At 40.1% G+C, this 15,733-nt stretch overlaps 1 long non-coding RNA gene across 1 annotated transcript in view; it reads left to right on the top strand.

Moving 5' to 3' along the window:
* The window catches only part of LOC104008165 (uncharacterized), a 117,887-nt gene that overhangs the window by 17,203 nt on the left and 84,951 nt on the right, over positions 1-15,733 (top strand). The gene's annotated exons all lie outside the window — the stretch shown is intronic.

The following is a 15,733-nucleotide window of genomic DNA, read 5'->3' as shown; positions in this document are numbered from 1 at the left end:
ACCACATGATGAATGCATAACCTTCAGTAGCCAATTCGATCAACTGGAAGAAAGGGTATCAGTGATTGAAGATCAAATGAATGAAATGAAGTGAGAAGAGAAGTTTAGAGAAAAAAAGAGTAAAAAGAAACGAACAAAGCCTCCAACAAATATGGGACTATGGGAAAAGACCAAATCTACATTTGATTGGTGTACATGAAAGTGATGGGGAGACTAGAACCAAGTTGGAAAACACTCTGCAGGGTATTATCCAGGAGAACTTCCCCAATCTAGCAAGGCAGGCCAACGTTCAAATTCAGGAAATACAGAGAATGCCACAAAGATACTCCTTGAGAAGAGCAACTCCAAGACACCTAATTGTCAGATTCACCAAAGTTGAAATGGAGGCAAAAATGTTAAGAGCAGCCAGAGAGAAAGGTTGGGTTACCCACAAAGGGAAGCCCATCAGACTAACGGGGGATCTCTCGGCAGAAACTCTACAAGCCAGAAGAGAGTGGGGGCCAATATTCAACATTCTTAAAGAAAAGAATTTTCAACCCAGAATTTCATATCCAGCCAAACTAAGCTTCCTAAGTGAAGGAGAAATAAAATCCTTTACAGTCAAGCAAATGCTGAGAGATTTTGTCACCATCAGGCCTGCCCTAAAAGAGCTCCTGAAGGCATGGAAAGGAAAAATCAGTACCAGCCACTGCAAAAACATGCCAAGTTGTAAAGACCATCGATGCTAGGAAGAAACTGCATCAACTAACGAGCAAAATAACCAGCTAACATCATAATGACAGGATCAAATTCACACATAACAATATTAACCTTAAATGTAAGTGGGCTAAACGCTCCAATTAAAAGACACAGACTGGCAAATTGGATAAAGAGTCAAGACCCAGCAGTGTGCTGTATTCAGGAGACCCATCTCACACGCAGAGACACATACAGGCTCAAAATAAAGGGATGGAGGAAGATCTACCAAGCAAATAGAAAACAAAAAAAAAGCAGGGGTTGCAATCCTAGTCTCTGATAAAACAGACTTTAAACCAACAAAGATCAAAAGAGACAAAGAAGGCCATTACATAATGGTAAAGGGATCAATGAAAGAAGAAGAACTAACTATCCTAAATATATATGCACCCAATACAGGAGCAACCGGATTAATAAAGCAAGTCCTTAGAGACCTACAAAGAGACTTAGACTCCCACACAATAATACTGGGAGACTTTAACACCCGACTGTCAACATTAGATAGATCAATGAGACAGAAAGTTAACAAGGATATCCAGGAATTGAACTCAGCTCTGCACCAAGTGGACCTATTAGATATCTACAGAACTCTCCACCCCAAGTCAACAGAATATACATTCTTCTCAGCACCACATCACATGAATTCAAAAATTGACCACATAGTTGGAAGTAAAGCACTCCTCAGCAAATGTAAAAGAACAGAAATGATAAGAAACTGTCTCTCAGAACACAGTGCAATCAAACTAGGACTCAGGATTAAGAAACTCACACAAAACCACTCAACTACATGGAAACTGAACAACCTGCTCCTGCGTGACTACTGGGTAAATAACAAAATGAAGGCAGAAATAAAGATGTTCTTTGAAGCGAATGAGAACAAAGACACAACATACCAGAATCTCTGGGACACATAAAGCAGTTTGTAGAGGGAAATTTATAGCACTAAATGCCCACAAGAGAAAACAGGAAAGATCTAAAATTGACACCCTAACATCATAATTAAAAGAACTAGAGAAGCAAGAGCAAACACATTCAAAAGCTAGTAGAAGGCAAGACATAACTAAGATCAGAGCAGAACTGAAGGAGACAGAGACACAAAAAACCCTTCAAAAAATCAATGAATCCAGGAGCTGGTTTTTTGAAAAGATCAACAAAATTGATAGACCCGCTAGCAAGACTAATAAAGAAGAAAAGAGAGAAGAATCAAACAGATGCAAACAAAAAATGATAAAGGGGATATCACCGCCAATCCCACAGCAATACAAACCACCATCAGAGAATACTGTAAACACCCCTATGCAAATAAACTAGAAAATCTAGAAGAAATAGATAAATTCCTGGACATATACACCCTCCCAAGACTAAACCAGGAAGAAGTTGAATCTCTGAATAGACCAATAACAGGATCTGAAATTTAGGCAATAATTAATACCCTACCAACCAAAAAAAGTCGAGGACCAGACGGATTTACAGCAGAATTCTACCAGAGGTACAAGGAGGAGCTGGTACCATTCCTTCTGAAACTATTCCAAAAAACAGAAAAAGAGGGAATCCTCTCTAACTCATTTTATGAGGCCAGCATCATCCTGATACTAAAGCCTGGCAGAGACACAACAAAAAAAGAGAATTTTAGACCAATACCCCTGATGAACATCAATGCAAAAATCCTCAATAAAATACTGGCAAACCGAATCCAGCAGCACATCAAAAAGCTTATCCACCATGATCAAGTGGGCTTCATCTCTGGGATGCAAGGCTGGTTCAACATACACAAATTAATAAATGTAATCCAGCATATAAACAGAACCAAAGACAAAAACCACATGATTATCTCAATAGAGGCAGAAAAAGCCCTTGACAAAATTCAACAGCCCTTCATGCTAAAAACTCTCAGTAAATTAGGTATTGATGGGATGTATCTCAAAATAATAAGAGCTATCTATGACAAACCCACAGCCAATATCATACTGAATGGGCAAAAACTGGAAGCATTCCCTTTGAAAACTGGCACAAGACAGGGATGCCCTCTCTCACCACTGCTATTCAACATAGTGTTGGAAGTTCTGGCCAGGGCAATCAGGCAGGAGAAGGAAATAAAGGGTATTCAATTAGGAAAAGAGGAAGTTAAATTGTCCCTGTTTGCAGATGACATGATTGCATATCTAGAAAACCCCATTGTCTCAGCCCAAAATCTCCTCAAGCTGATAAGCAACTTCAGCACTCTCAGGATACAAAATCAACGTATAAAAATCACAAGCATTCTTATACACAAAAAACAGACAAACAGAGAGCCAAATCATGAGTGAACTCCCATTCACAATTGCTTCAAAGAGAATAAAATACCTAGGAATCCAACTTACAAGGGATGTGAAGGACTTCTTCAAGGAGAACTACAAACCACTGCTCAATGAAATAAAAGAGGATACAAACAAATGGAAGAACATTCCATACTCATGGGTAGGAAGAATCAATATCGTGAAAATGGCCATACTGCCCAAGGTAATTTATACATTCAATGCCATCCCCATCAAGCTACCAATGACTTTCTTCACAGAATTGGAAAAACTACTTTAAAGTTCATATGGAAGCAAAAAAGAGCCCACATCGCCAAGTCAATCCTAAGCCAAAAGAACAAAGCTGGAGACATCACACTACTTGACTTCAAACTATACTACAAGGCTACAGTAACCAAAACAGCATGATACTGGTACCAAAACAGAGATATGGACCAATGGAACAGAACAGAGCCCTCAGAAATAATGCCGCATATCTACAACTATCTGATATTTGACAAACCTGACAAAAACAAGCAATGGGGAAAGGATTCCCTATTTAATAAATGGTGCTGGGAAAACTGGCTAGCCATATGTAGAAAGCTGAAACTGGATCCCTTCCTTACACCTTATACAAAAATTAATTCAAGATGGATTAAAGACTTAAATGTTATACCTAAAACCATAAAAACCCTAGAAGAAAACCTAGGCAATACCATTCAGGACATAGGCATGGGTAAGGACTTCATGTCTAAAACAATAGCAACAAAAGCCAAAATTGACAAATGGGATCTAATTAAACTAAAGAGCTTCTGCACAGCAAAAGAAACTACCATCAGAGTGAACAGGCAACTTACAGAATGGGAGAAAAATTTTAAAATCTACTCTCTGACAAAGGGCTAATATCCAGAATCTACAAAGTACTCAAACAAATTTACAAGAAAAAACAGGTTGGGCACGATGGTTGATGCCTGTAATCCCAGCACTTTGAGAGGCCAAGGCAGGCAGATCAGAAGGTCAGGAGATCGAGACCATCCTGGCTAACATGGTGAAACCCTGTCTCTACTAAAAATACAAAAAAATTAGCTGGGTGTGGTGGCGGGTGACTGTAGTCCCAGCTACTCGGGAGGCTGAGGCAGGAGAATGGCATGAACCTGGGAGGCGGAGTTTGCAGTGAGCAGAGATCACGCCACTGCACTCCAACCTGGGTGACAGAGCTAGACTCCATCTCAAAAAAACAACAAAAAAGAAAAGAAAAGAAAAAAACAAACCACCCCATCAAAAAGTGGGTGAAGGATATGAACAAACACTTCTCAAAAGAAGACATTTATGCAGCCAAAAAACACATGAAAAAATGCTCATCATCACTGGCCATCAGAGAAATGCAAATCAAAACCACAATGAGATACAATCTCACACCAGTTAGAATGGCGATCATTAAAAAGTCAGGAAACAACAGGTGCTGGAGAGGAGAAATAGGAACACTTTTATGCTGTTGGTGGGACTGTAAACTAGTTCAACCATTGTGGCGATTCCTCAGGGATCTAGAACTAGAAATACCATTTGACCCAGCCATCCCATTACTGGGTATATACCCAAAGGATTATAAATCATGCTGCTATAAAGACACATGCACATGTATGTTTATTGCAGCACTATTCACAGTAGCAAAGATTTGGAACCAACCCAAATGTCCAACAATGATAGACTGGATTAAGAAAATGTGGCACATATACACCATGGAATACTGTGCAGCCATAAAAAAGGATGAGTTCATGTCCTTTGTAGGGACGTGGATGAAGCTGGGAACCATCATTCTCAGCAAACTATTGCAAGGACAAAAAACCAAACACCTCATGTGCTCACTCATAGGTGGGAATTGAACAGTGAGAACACCTGGACACAGGAAGGGGAACATCACACACTGGGGCCTGCCGTGGGGTTGGGGGAGGGTGGAGGGATAGCATTAGGAGATATGCCTAATGCTAAATGACGAGTTAATGGGTACAGCACACCAACATGGCACATGTATACATATGTAACAAACCTGCACATTGTGCACATGTACCCTAGAACTTAAAGTATAATAAAAACTTAAAAAATTTAAAAAAATAAAAAAAAAGAATGAGCTATGAGGAATCAAGTTTTCTCTGAAAGCCAACAGTCTTTTTTTTTTTTTTTTGAGATGGGGTTTCCCTCTGGACCCCAGGCTGAAGGGCAGTGGTACGATCTCTGCTCACTGCAAGCTCCACCTCCAGGGTTCATGCCATTCTTCTGCCTCAGCCTCCAGAGTAACTGGGACTACAGGCACCTGCCAGGATGCCCGACTAATTTTTTGTATTTTTTAGTAGAGACAGGGTTTCACTGTGTTAGCCAGGATGGTCTCGATCTCCTGATCTTGTGATCCGCCTGCTTTGGCCTCCCAAAGTGCTGGTATTACAGGGGTGAGCCACCACCCCTGGCCTGAATGCAAACAGTCTTTACAGAGGAGACAGACACCTGTGCAACTAAGCAGGATGTCTGATGGAGTTAAATGCCAATGTTTCATTAATCATAGAGTTCAATTTAGCTGACTTACAGATGCTCAGGTATGGCAGGAAGCTGAAAGAGAGAACTGCAATTTTCTCCGGGGTCAACAATTAAAAAGAAGTTCTCTGATGTGAAAAGGGTAAAAGTTTTAGAGGAAGAAACATTCAGAGTTAAATCTCAATTCTGCCTTTTTTCTGGTGTGTGGTTTCTAGTAAGTTACCCAACTTCTTTTAAGTACAGTTTAGTCTGCAGTAAAATGGACAATAACACTTAAAAGCTTTTGTGAGGAGGGGAGATAATATTAGTAAAGTAACAGGAATATAGTAGACAATCAGTAAGTGAAATCATTCTCTGTTAGTTATTACATTAAATAATACTATCAGTCAACATCAGAATATGTTTTTGAATGTCTGCTCCTGCCAAGTGTGTGTGTGTGTGTGTGTGTGTGTGTGTGGAAAAAAAAAAAGATCAGATGGTTGTAGATGTGTGGTGTTATTTCTGAGGTCTCCTTTCTGTTCCATTGGTCTATATGTTTGTTTTGGTACCAGTCCCATGCTGTTTTGGTTACTGTAGCCTTGCAGTATAGTTTGAAGGCAGGTAGCATGATGCCTCCAGCTTTGTTCTTTTTGCTTAGGATTATCTTGGCAATATGGGCTCTTTTTTGGTTCCATATGAAATTTAAAGTAGTTTTTTCTAATTCTGTGAAGAATGTCAATGGTGGTTTGATGGGGATGGCATTGAATCTATATATTACTTTGGGCAGTATGGCCATTTTCATGATATTAAGGCTTCCTATCCATGGAGATGGAATATTTCACCATAGTTTGTGTCCTCTCTTATTTCCTTGAGCAGTGGTTTGTAGTTCTCCTTGAAGAGGTCCTTCACATCCCTTGTAAGCTATATTCCCAGGTATTTCATTTTCTTTGTAGCAATTGTGAATGGAAATCCATTCATGATTTGGCTCTCTTCTTGTCTATTGTCAGTGTATAGAAATGCTTGTGATGTTTGCACATTGATTTTGTATCCTGAGACTTTGCTGAAGTTGCTCATCAGAGCTGACATTTCTCATACTCGTCAGAAGAGCTCATTATCAGCCATGTTAGGAAGACTATAAAGATATAATCATAGGTGACATAAAGTTAGCCAAAAAGTCATTTAAGATCATCAAGAGGTGGATTTGAAATATCATTAAGATACTATAGCAATAACCCTCTAGCCAAGTGTGTGCTGACCTTAAGATAAAGCCATCAAAATGTGACATTTAGGAAGACTGTCTCTTTCCTTGTTTTTCTATTTTATGTATGTCTTATGATGTTTCATTGTGGGGTCTAATTTATAAATTTCCAAATATTATGAGAGCACACTCCGAAACTTGTTATTGCTATTGATGAGGAATCAGAAAGTTTGGAGACCATGGATCTAAGTGACCTTAGCAGTCTAGCACAGAAAGTCACATATTTTAGAAGAAAAAAAGACATTCAGAGGAGAGAGTCAGACTAGTGGGTGTGGGAGTAAGGAAAGAAGTAATAACACCTGCTTTGTGGACCAACCCATGGTTGTCAAATTTTGTCCCAGGGAGGTGCTTCTGGATTGTTGCATACCATGAAATGCTTTCTACTGAACAGCATTTGAACCATCTCTGGGACCCCTTTATTACCACGACCTGGTGTGGTGGTTAATTCTATGTGTCAACTTGGAGAGTGTTTTTGGAAGATATTAACATTTAAATCAGTAAATTTTTAGTAAAGCAATTGCCCCTCCATAATGTACATAATGAGGGTTGGCCTCCTGCAATTGCAAACTGAATAGAACAAACAGAATGGCCTCCTCAGGCAAGAGGGAATTCTCCACAGATAGCCTTGGGACTTTATCCACAGGCTCTGAGCCAGACTGTATATGTTAGCATCCTGGCTCATTACAGGCTGGCTGGCTCTGTGTGTCCTAGGGCAAGCCAGATCACTTCTCTTTGCTTCAGTTTCCTCAACTCTCACTTGCAAATGACAACAGTATTCTATTTCATTGAATTGTTGCAAAGATAAAATCAGTTCATTAGTGAAAAGAGTTATTACAGTACCCCTGGCATATAGTGTGCAGAATATATTATCTCTTATGATTATAATGGGATTTCCCCTAAAATTTTGTTTTATAAAGATTAGTCACTACGAAAAATGTGTGGAAACCAGTGGAATAATCCATTCACTCAGGCTGCCGTTTTTAATTTATGCTTTCCACTAACGAATGTCACAAGTATTTAGTGGCCAAAAAAACAAGAGGATGTTGTTCTAAACATACAGAGTAATAACTACTTCATGTTTGTGAATCAATTCAGTCAGTGAACCAAAAAGATTCATTAGCCACCTTACTCAGAATTAGAATTCAAAATGGTGATTCTCGAGATTGTGGGTGTCCCTTTGCAAGTCATTTTAAGACCAATGGTTCTCCACTCATCAAAATATCCCCTTCAGGTCTACATGATGAGCAGGATCCAAGCCCTGCCTTCTGGCTGCTTGCAATCTAACACAGGGCTGAGAAGACACATACCTAGTTGCTATGACAGATAGCAAATGAGTGTATACAGAGTACATAGCCCTGTATGTTCCAAAATGATGAACTGAATTAATGAAACTATCAAGTGACTTACTGAACAAAGTGGCAAGGGTTCGCTCTCTTATACACAACCAAAAGTTTCACTTGTACTTGCAATCGGTTCAGTTTACCTCCAAACAAATATTAGTCCATTCTCTCTTAGAGGGTCACTAGATTTCTGCTTCACACCTGCCTCCTTTATCACATGGCCTATCCTGAAATAATCCAACCTGTATATATATATATATATATATATATATATATATATTTTTTTTTTTTTTTTTTTTTTTTTTTTTTACTTTCAATTTTTTTTATTATTCTACTTTAAGTTTTAGGGTACATGTGCACAACGTGCAGGTTTGTTACATATGTATACATGTGCCATGTTGGTGTGCTGCACCCATTAACTCGTCATTTAGCATTAGGTATATCTCCTAATGCTATCCCTCCTCCCTCACCCCACCCCACAACAGTCCCTGGTATGTGATGTTCCCCTTCCTGTGTCCATGTGTTCTCATTGTTCAGTTCCCACCTATGAGTGAGAACATGCAGTGTTTGGTTTTTTGTCCTTGCCATAGTTTGCAGAGAATGATGGTTTCCAGATTCATCCATGTCCCTACAAAGGACATGAACTCATCCTTTTTTATGGCTGCATAGTATTCCATGGTGTATATGTGCCACATTTTCTTTAACCAGTCTATCGTTGTTGGACATTTAGGTTGGTTCCAAGTCTTTGCTATTGTGAATAGTGCCACAATAAACATATGTGTGCATGTGTCTTTATAGCAGCATGATTTATAATCCTTCGGATATATACCCAGTAATGGGATCACTGGGTCAAATGGTATTTCTCTAGATCCCTGAGGAATCGCCACACTGAATTCCACAATGGTTGAACTAGTTTACAGTCCCACCAACAGTGTAAAAGTGTTCCTATTTCTCCATATCTTCTCCAGCACCTGTTGTTTCCTGACTTTTTAATGATCACCATTCTAACTGGTGTGAGATGGTATCTCATTGTGGTTTTGATTTGCATTTCTCTGATGGCCAGTGATGATGAGCATTTTTTCATGTGTTTTTTTGCTGCATAAATGTCTTCTTTTGAGATGTGTCTGTTCATGTCTTTTGCCCACTTTTTGATGGGGTTCTTTGGTTTTTTCTTGTAAATTTGTTTGAGTTCATTGTAGATTCTGGATATTAGCCCTTTGTCTGATGAGTAGGTTGCAAAAATTTTCTCCCATTCTGTAGGTTGCCTGTTCACTCTGATGGTAGTTTCTTTTGCTGTGCAGAAGCTCTTTAATTAGATCCCATTTGTCAATTTTGGCTTTTGTTGCTATTGTTTTTGGTGTTTTAGACATGAAGTCCTTGCCCATGCCTATGTCCTGAATGGTATTGCCTAGGTTTTCTTCTAGGGTTTTCATGATTTTAGGTCTAACATTTAAGTCTTTAATCCATCTTGAATTAATTTTTGTATAAGGTGTAAGGAAGGGATCCAGTTTCAGCTTTCTACATATGGCTAGCCAGTTTTCCCAGCACCATTTATTAAATAGGGAATCCTTTCCCCATTGCTTGTTTTTGTCAGGTTTGTCAAATATCAGATAGTTGTAGATATGCGGCATTATTTCTGAGGGCTCTGTTCTGTTCCATTGGTCCATATCTCTGTTTTGGTACCAGTATCATGCTGTTTTGGTTACTGTAGGCTTGTAATATAGTTTGAAGTCAGGTAGTGTGATGCCTCCAGCTTTGTTCTTTTGGCTTAGGATTGACTTGGCGATGTGGGCTCTTTTTTGCTTCCATATGAACTTTAAAGTAGTTTTTCCAATTCTGTGAAGAAAGTCATTGGTAGCTTGATGGGGATGGCATTGAATGTATAAATTACCTTGGGCAGTATGGCCATTTTCACGATATTGATTCTTCCTACCCATGAGTATGGAATGTTCTTCCATTTGTTTGTATCCTCTTTTATTTCATTGAGCAGTGGTTTGTAGTTCTCCTTGAAGAAGTCCTTCACATCCCTTGTAAGTTGGATTCCTAGGTATTTTATTCTCTTTGAAGCAATTGTGAATGGGAGTTCACTCATGATTTGGCTCTCTGTTTGTCTGTTTTTTGTGTGTAAGAATGCTTGTGATTTTTGTACATTGATTTTGTATCCTGAGAGTGCTGAAGTTGCTTATCAGCTTGAGGAGATTTTGGGCTGAGGCGATGGGGTTTTCTAGATATGCAATCATGTCATCTGCAAACAGGGACAATTTAACTTCCTCTTTTCCTAATTGAATACCCTTTATTTCCTTCTCCTGCCTGATTGCCCTGGCCAGAACTTCCAACACTATGTTGAATAGCAGTGGTGAGAGAGGGCATCCCTGTCTTGTGCCAGTTTTCAAAGGGAATGCTTCCAGTTTTTGCCCATTCAGCATGATATTGGCTGTGGGTTTATCATAGATAGCTCTTATTATTTTGAGATATGTCCCATCAATACCTAATTTATTGAGAGTTTTTAGCATGAAGGTTTGTTGAATGTTGTCAAAGGCCTTTTCTGCCTCTATTGAGATAATCATGTGGTTTTTGTCTTTGGTTCTGCTTATATGCTGGATTACATTTATTGATTTGTGTATGTTGAACCAGCCTTGCATCCCAGAGATGAAGCCCACTTGATCATGGTGGATAAGCTTTTTGATGTGCTGCTGGATTCGGTTTGCCAGTATTTTATTGAGGGTTTTTTGCATCAATGTTCATCAGGGATATTGGTCTAAAATTCTCTTTTTTTGTGTGTCTCTGCCAGCCTTTGGTAGCAGGATGATGCTGGCCTCATAAAATGAGTTAGAGAGGATTCCCTCTTTTTCTATTGATTGGAATAGTTTCAGAAGGAATGGTACCAGCTCTTCCTTGTACCTCTGGTAGAATTCGGCTGTGAATCCATCTGGTCCTGGACTTTTTTTGGTTGGTAAGCTATTGATAATTGCCTCAATTTCAGATCCTGTTATTGGTCTATTCAGAGATTCAACTTCTTCCTGGTTTAGTCTTGCAAGGATGTATGTGTCGAGGAATTTATCCATTTCTTCTAGATTTTCTAGTTTATTTGCATAGATGTGTTTATAGTATTCTCTGATGGTACTTTGTATTTCTGTGGGATCAGTGGTGATATCCTCTTTATCCTTTTTTATTGCATCTATTTGATTCTTCTCTTTTCTTCTTTATTAGTCTTGCTAGCAGTCTATCAATTTTGTTGATCTTTTCAAAAAACCAGCTCCTGCATTCATTGATTTTTTGAAGGGTTTTTTGTGTCTCTATCTCCTTCAGTTCTGCGCTGATCTTAGTTATTTGTTGCCATCTGCTAGCTTTTGAATGTGTTTCCTCTTGCTTTTCTAGTTCCTTTAATTGTGATGTTATGGTGTCAATTTTAGATCTTTCCTGCTTTCTCTTGTGGGCATTTAGTGCTGTAAATTTCCCTCTACACACTGCTTTGAATGTGTCCCAGAGATTCTGGTATGTTGTGTCTTTGTTCTCGTTGGTTTCAAAGAACAGCTTTATTTCTGCCTTCATTTCGTTATGTACCCAGTAGTCATTCAGGAGCAGGTTGTTCAGTTTCCATGTAGTTGAGCAGTTTTGAGTGAGGTTCTTAATCCTGAGTTCTAGTTTGATTGCACTGTAGTCTGAGAGTTTGTTATAATTTCTGTTCTTTTACTTTTGCTGAGCAGTGCTTTACTTCCAACTATGTGGTCAATTTTGGAGTAGATGTGGTGTGGTGATGAAAAGAATGTATATTCTGTTGATTTGGGGTGGAGAGTTCTGTAGATGTCTATTAGGTCCGCTTGGTGCAGAGCTGAGTTCAATTCCTGGATATCCTTGTTAACTTTCCATCTCGTTGATCTGTCTAATGTTGACTGTGGGGTGTTAAATTCTCCCATTATTACTGTGTGGGAGTCTAAGTCTCTTTGTTGGTCTCTAAGGACTTGCTTTATTAATCTGGTTGCTCCTGTATTGGGTGCATATATATTTAGGATAGTTAACTCTTCTTGTTGAATTGATCCCTTCACCGTTATGTAATGGCCTTCTCTGTCTCTTTTGATATTTGTGGGTTTAAAGTCTGTTTTATCAGAGACTAGGATTGCAACCCCTGCCTTTTTTTGTTTTCCATTTGCTTGGTAGATCTTCCTCCATCCCTTTATTTTGAGCCTATGTGTGTCTCTGCACATGAGATGGGTTTCCTGAATACAGCACACTGCTGGGTCTTGACTCTTTATCCAATATGCCAGTCTGTGTCTTTTAATTGGAGCATTTAGCCCACTTACACTTAAAGTTAATATTGTTATGTGTGAATTTTATCCTGTCATTATGGTGTTAGCTGGTTATTTTGCTCATTAGTTGATGCAGTTTCTTCCTAGCCTTGATGGTCTTTACAATTTGACATGTTTTTGCAGTCGCTGGTTCCGGTTGTTCCTTTCCATGTTTAGTGCTTCCTTCAGGAGCTCTTGTAGGGCAGGCCTGGTGGTGACAAAATCTCTCAGCATTTGCTTCTCTATAAAGGATTTTATTTCTCCTTCACTTGGGAAGCTTAGCTTGGCTGGATATGAAATTCTGGGTTGAAAATTCTTTTCTTTAAGAATGTTGAATATTGGTCCCCACTCTCTTCTGGCTTGTAGAGTTTCTGCTGAGAGATCTGCTGTTAGTCTGATGGGCTTCCCTTTGTGAGTAACCTGACCTTTCTCTCTGGCTGCCCTTAACATTCTTTCCTTCATTTCAACTTTGGTGAATCTGAGAATTATGTGTCTTGGAGTTGCTCTTCTCGAGGAGTATCTTTGTGGCATTTTCTGTATTTCCTGAATCTGAATGTTGGCCTGCCTTGCTAGGTTGGGGAAGTTCTCCTGGATAATATCCTGCAGAGTGTTTTCCAACTTGATTTCATTCTCCCCGTCACTTTCAGGTACACCAATCAGACATAGATTTGGTCTTTTCACATAGTCCCATATTTCTTGGAGGCTTTGTTCGTTTCTTTTTATTCTTTTTTCTCTAAACTTCTCTTCTCACTTCATTTCATTCGTTTTGTCTTCCATCACTGATACCCTTTCTTCCAGTTGATTACATTGGCTACTGAGGCTTCTGCATTCGTCACATAGCTCTCGTGCCTTGGTTTTCAGCTCCATCATGGTCTTTAAGGACTTCTCTGCATTGGTTATTCTAGTTATCCATTCGTCTAATTTTTTTTCAAAGCTTTTAACTTCTTTGCCATTGGTTCGAATTTCCTCCTGTAGCTCGGAGAAGTTTGATCATCTGAAGCTTTCTTCTCTCAATTCATCAAAGTCATTATCCGTCCAGCTTTGTTCCATTGCTTGTAAGGAGCTGCGTTCCTCTGGAGGAGGAGAGGCGCTCTGATTTTTAGAGTTTCCAATTTTTCTGCTCTGTTATTTTCCCATCTTTGTGGTTTTGTCTACCTTTGGTCTTTGATGATAGTGACGTACAGATGGGTTTTTGGTGTGGCTGTCCTTTCTGTTTATTAGTTTTCCTTCTAACAGACAGGACCCTCAGCTGCAGGTCTGTTGGAGTTTGCTAGAGGTTCACTCCAGACCCTTTTTGCCTGGGTATCAGCAGTGGTGGCTACAGAACAGCGGATATTGGTGAACTGCAAATGCTGCTGTCTGATCGTTCCTCTGGAAGTTTTGTCTCAGAGGAGTACCCGGCCGTGTGAGGTGTCAGTCTGCCCCTACTGTGGGGTGCCTCCCAGTTAGGCTACTCAGGGGTGAGGGACCCACTTGAGGAGGCAGTCTGCCCATTCTTAGATCTCAAGCTGTGTGCTGGGAGAACCACTACTCTCTTCAAAGCTGTCAGAGAGGGACATTTAAGTCTGCAGAGGTTACTGCTGTCTTTTTGTTTGTCTGTGCCCTGCCCCCAGAGGTGGAGCCTACAGAGTCAGGCAGGCCTCCTTGAGCTGTGGTGGGCTCCACCCAGTTGGAGTTTCCCAGCTGCTTTGTTAACTAATCAAACAACTAACTGGGCAATGGTGGGTGCCCCTCCCCCAGCCTTGCTGCCGCCTTGCAGTTTGATCTCAGACTGCTGTGCTAGCAATGAGCGAGACTCTGCGGGCATAGGACCCTCCAACCCAGGTGTGGGATACAATCTCCTGGTGTGCCATTTTTTAAGCCCATTGGAAAAGCGCAGTATTAGGGTGGGAGTGACCAGATTTTCCAGGTGCCATCTGTCACCCTTTTCTTTGACTAGGAAAGGGAATTCCCTGACCCCTTGCACTTTCCAGGTGAGATGATGCCTCACCCTGCTTCTGCTCATGCACGGTGCACTGCACCCACTGTCCTGCACCTACTGTCTGGCACTCCCCAGTGAGATGAACCCAGTACCTCAGTTGGAAATGCAGAAATCACCTGTCTTCTACGTCACTCACACTGGGAGATGTAGACCAGAGCTGTTCCTATTTGGCCATCTTGGCTCCTCCCTCCCAACCTGAATTAATAATGCCTGGTGGGTTTCCTCATCCATGAACTGTTTGTTTGCATGTCAGTTTCATGCGTCCCCTGGATTTTTTCCTTGAACGTGCCTCAGCTTTTCCACCACATTATGATCTTCATGAGGGTAGGGATGAGAACCTTTCTAGACGTAATTCACACACAGTGGATGCTGAATCTTTGCTATTCATCCAGCTAGTTAATGGAGCTCTGTACTGGAATTTTGAATGTCTTTCAGCAAAGTATGTTTCTTACCCTGAGAACTGGGGTTTTGGGGTGCAAATGCTATAAGAGAATGGGCATCTTGAAAAAATATTTTATTCACAATCCTTGGTAATCAACTCCAGTCACTGTCTCAGTGACATGTGTCATTCACATATTGGTGAAAAACCAAAAACAAGTTCTATTGAGAAGGATTTACCAAGACCACAGCAGCATTTGTGCCATTTTTAATCAATTAGCCATCAATGCAGGGTAGAACATGGTTCCTGTTGTAAGAAACTCATAGGTGACAAACACAGCTTTCATTTTCCCAGAGTCCTTCCCAAGATAGTTGAAATAACTGGAGACATTCAGAATAAAATGATGCAGGAGACAGTGGGTAAAGCAGGCAGTTCTCTCAGGAAGAAGATCCCACTTGTCTCCAACAACAGGCTGGGAAGGAATCCTCTTGGGCAAGTCCTGGAAACTGGAAATCATGGTCCAAGCAGCCTTGCCACTCACAATCCTGAGTAAAGGAACTTGTTCACATGCTTTCCTAAGTGCCTTCTGAGGAAGGGGGAGCTCACGAGGAAGTAGTGTCAGTTCATCTAAATCCCATTGTTGTACTAATTTGCCCAAGGACCAGAATACATGTTTTTTCCTTAAGGGAAAAGATAGTTAAGAACCTAACAAAATAAATATTCTTATTCACTCATGCACTTCCACCAAAAGTTGTTTTTAAACTAGTTCAGATGACTGAATAAATACTAAGAAGTGCATTTTGGCTATTGCGGCCACCCATGGTATGCTTACCTGGCTGAAATCACATACTAAGTTACAGGAGAATGGAGGCAAGCAAGCACCATCAGATAACAAAGCTTTTAGAAAAATTCATGGGCAAGCTATGTCAAATTAAGAAAATTCTATTCATTAACAGAGCTTTGTTTCTTTTCCAAG

This window comes from Pan troglodytes, chromosome 8, assembly GCF_028858775.2.
Source record: "Pan troglodytes isolate AG18354 chromosome 8, NHGRI_mPanTro3-v2.0_pri, whole genome shotgun sequence".
NCBI lineage: Eukaryota > Metazoa > Chordata > Mammalia > Primates > Hominidae > Pan > Pan troglodytes.
The sequence above is the reverse complement of the archived record's forward strand: the minus strand, read 5'-3'. Positions and strand labels throughout refer to the sequence as shown.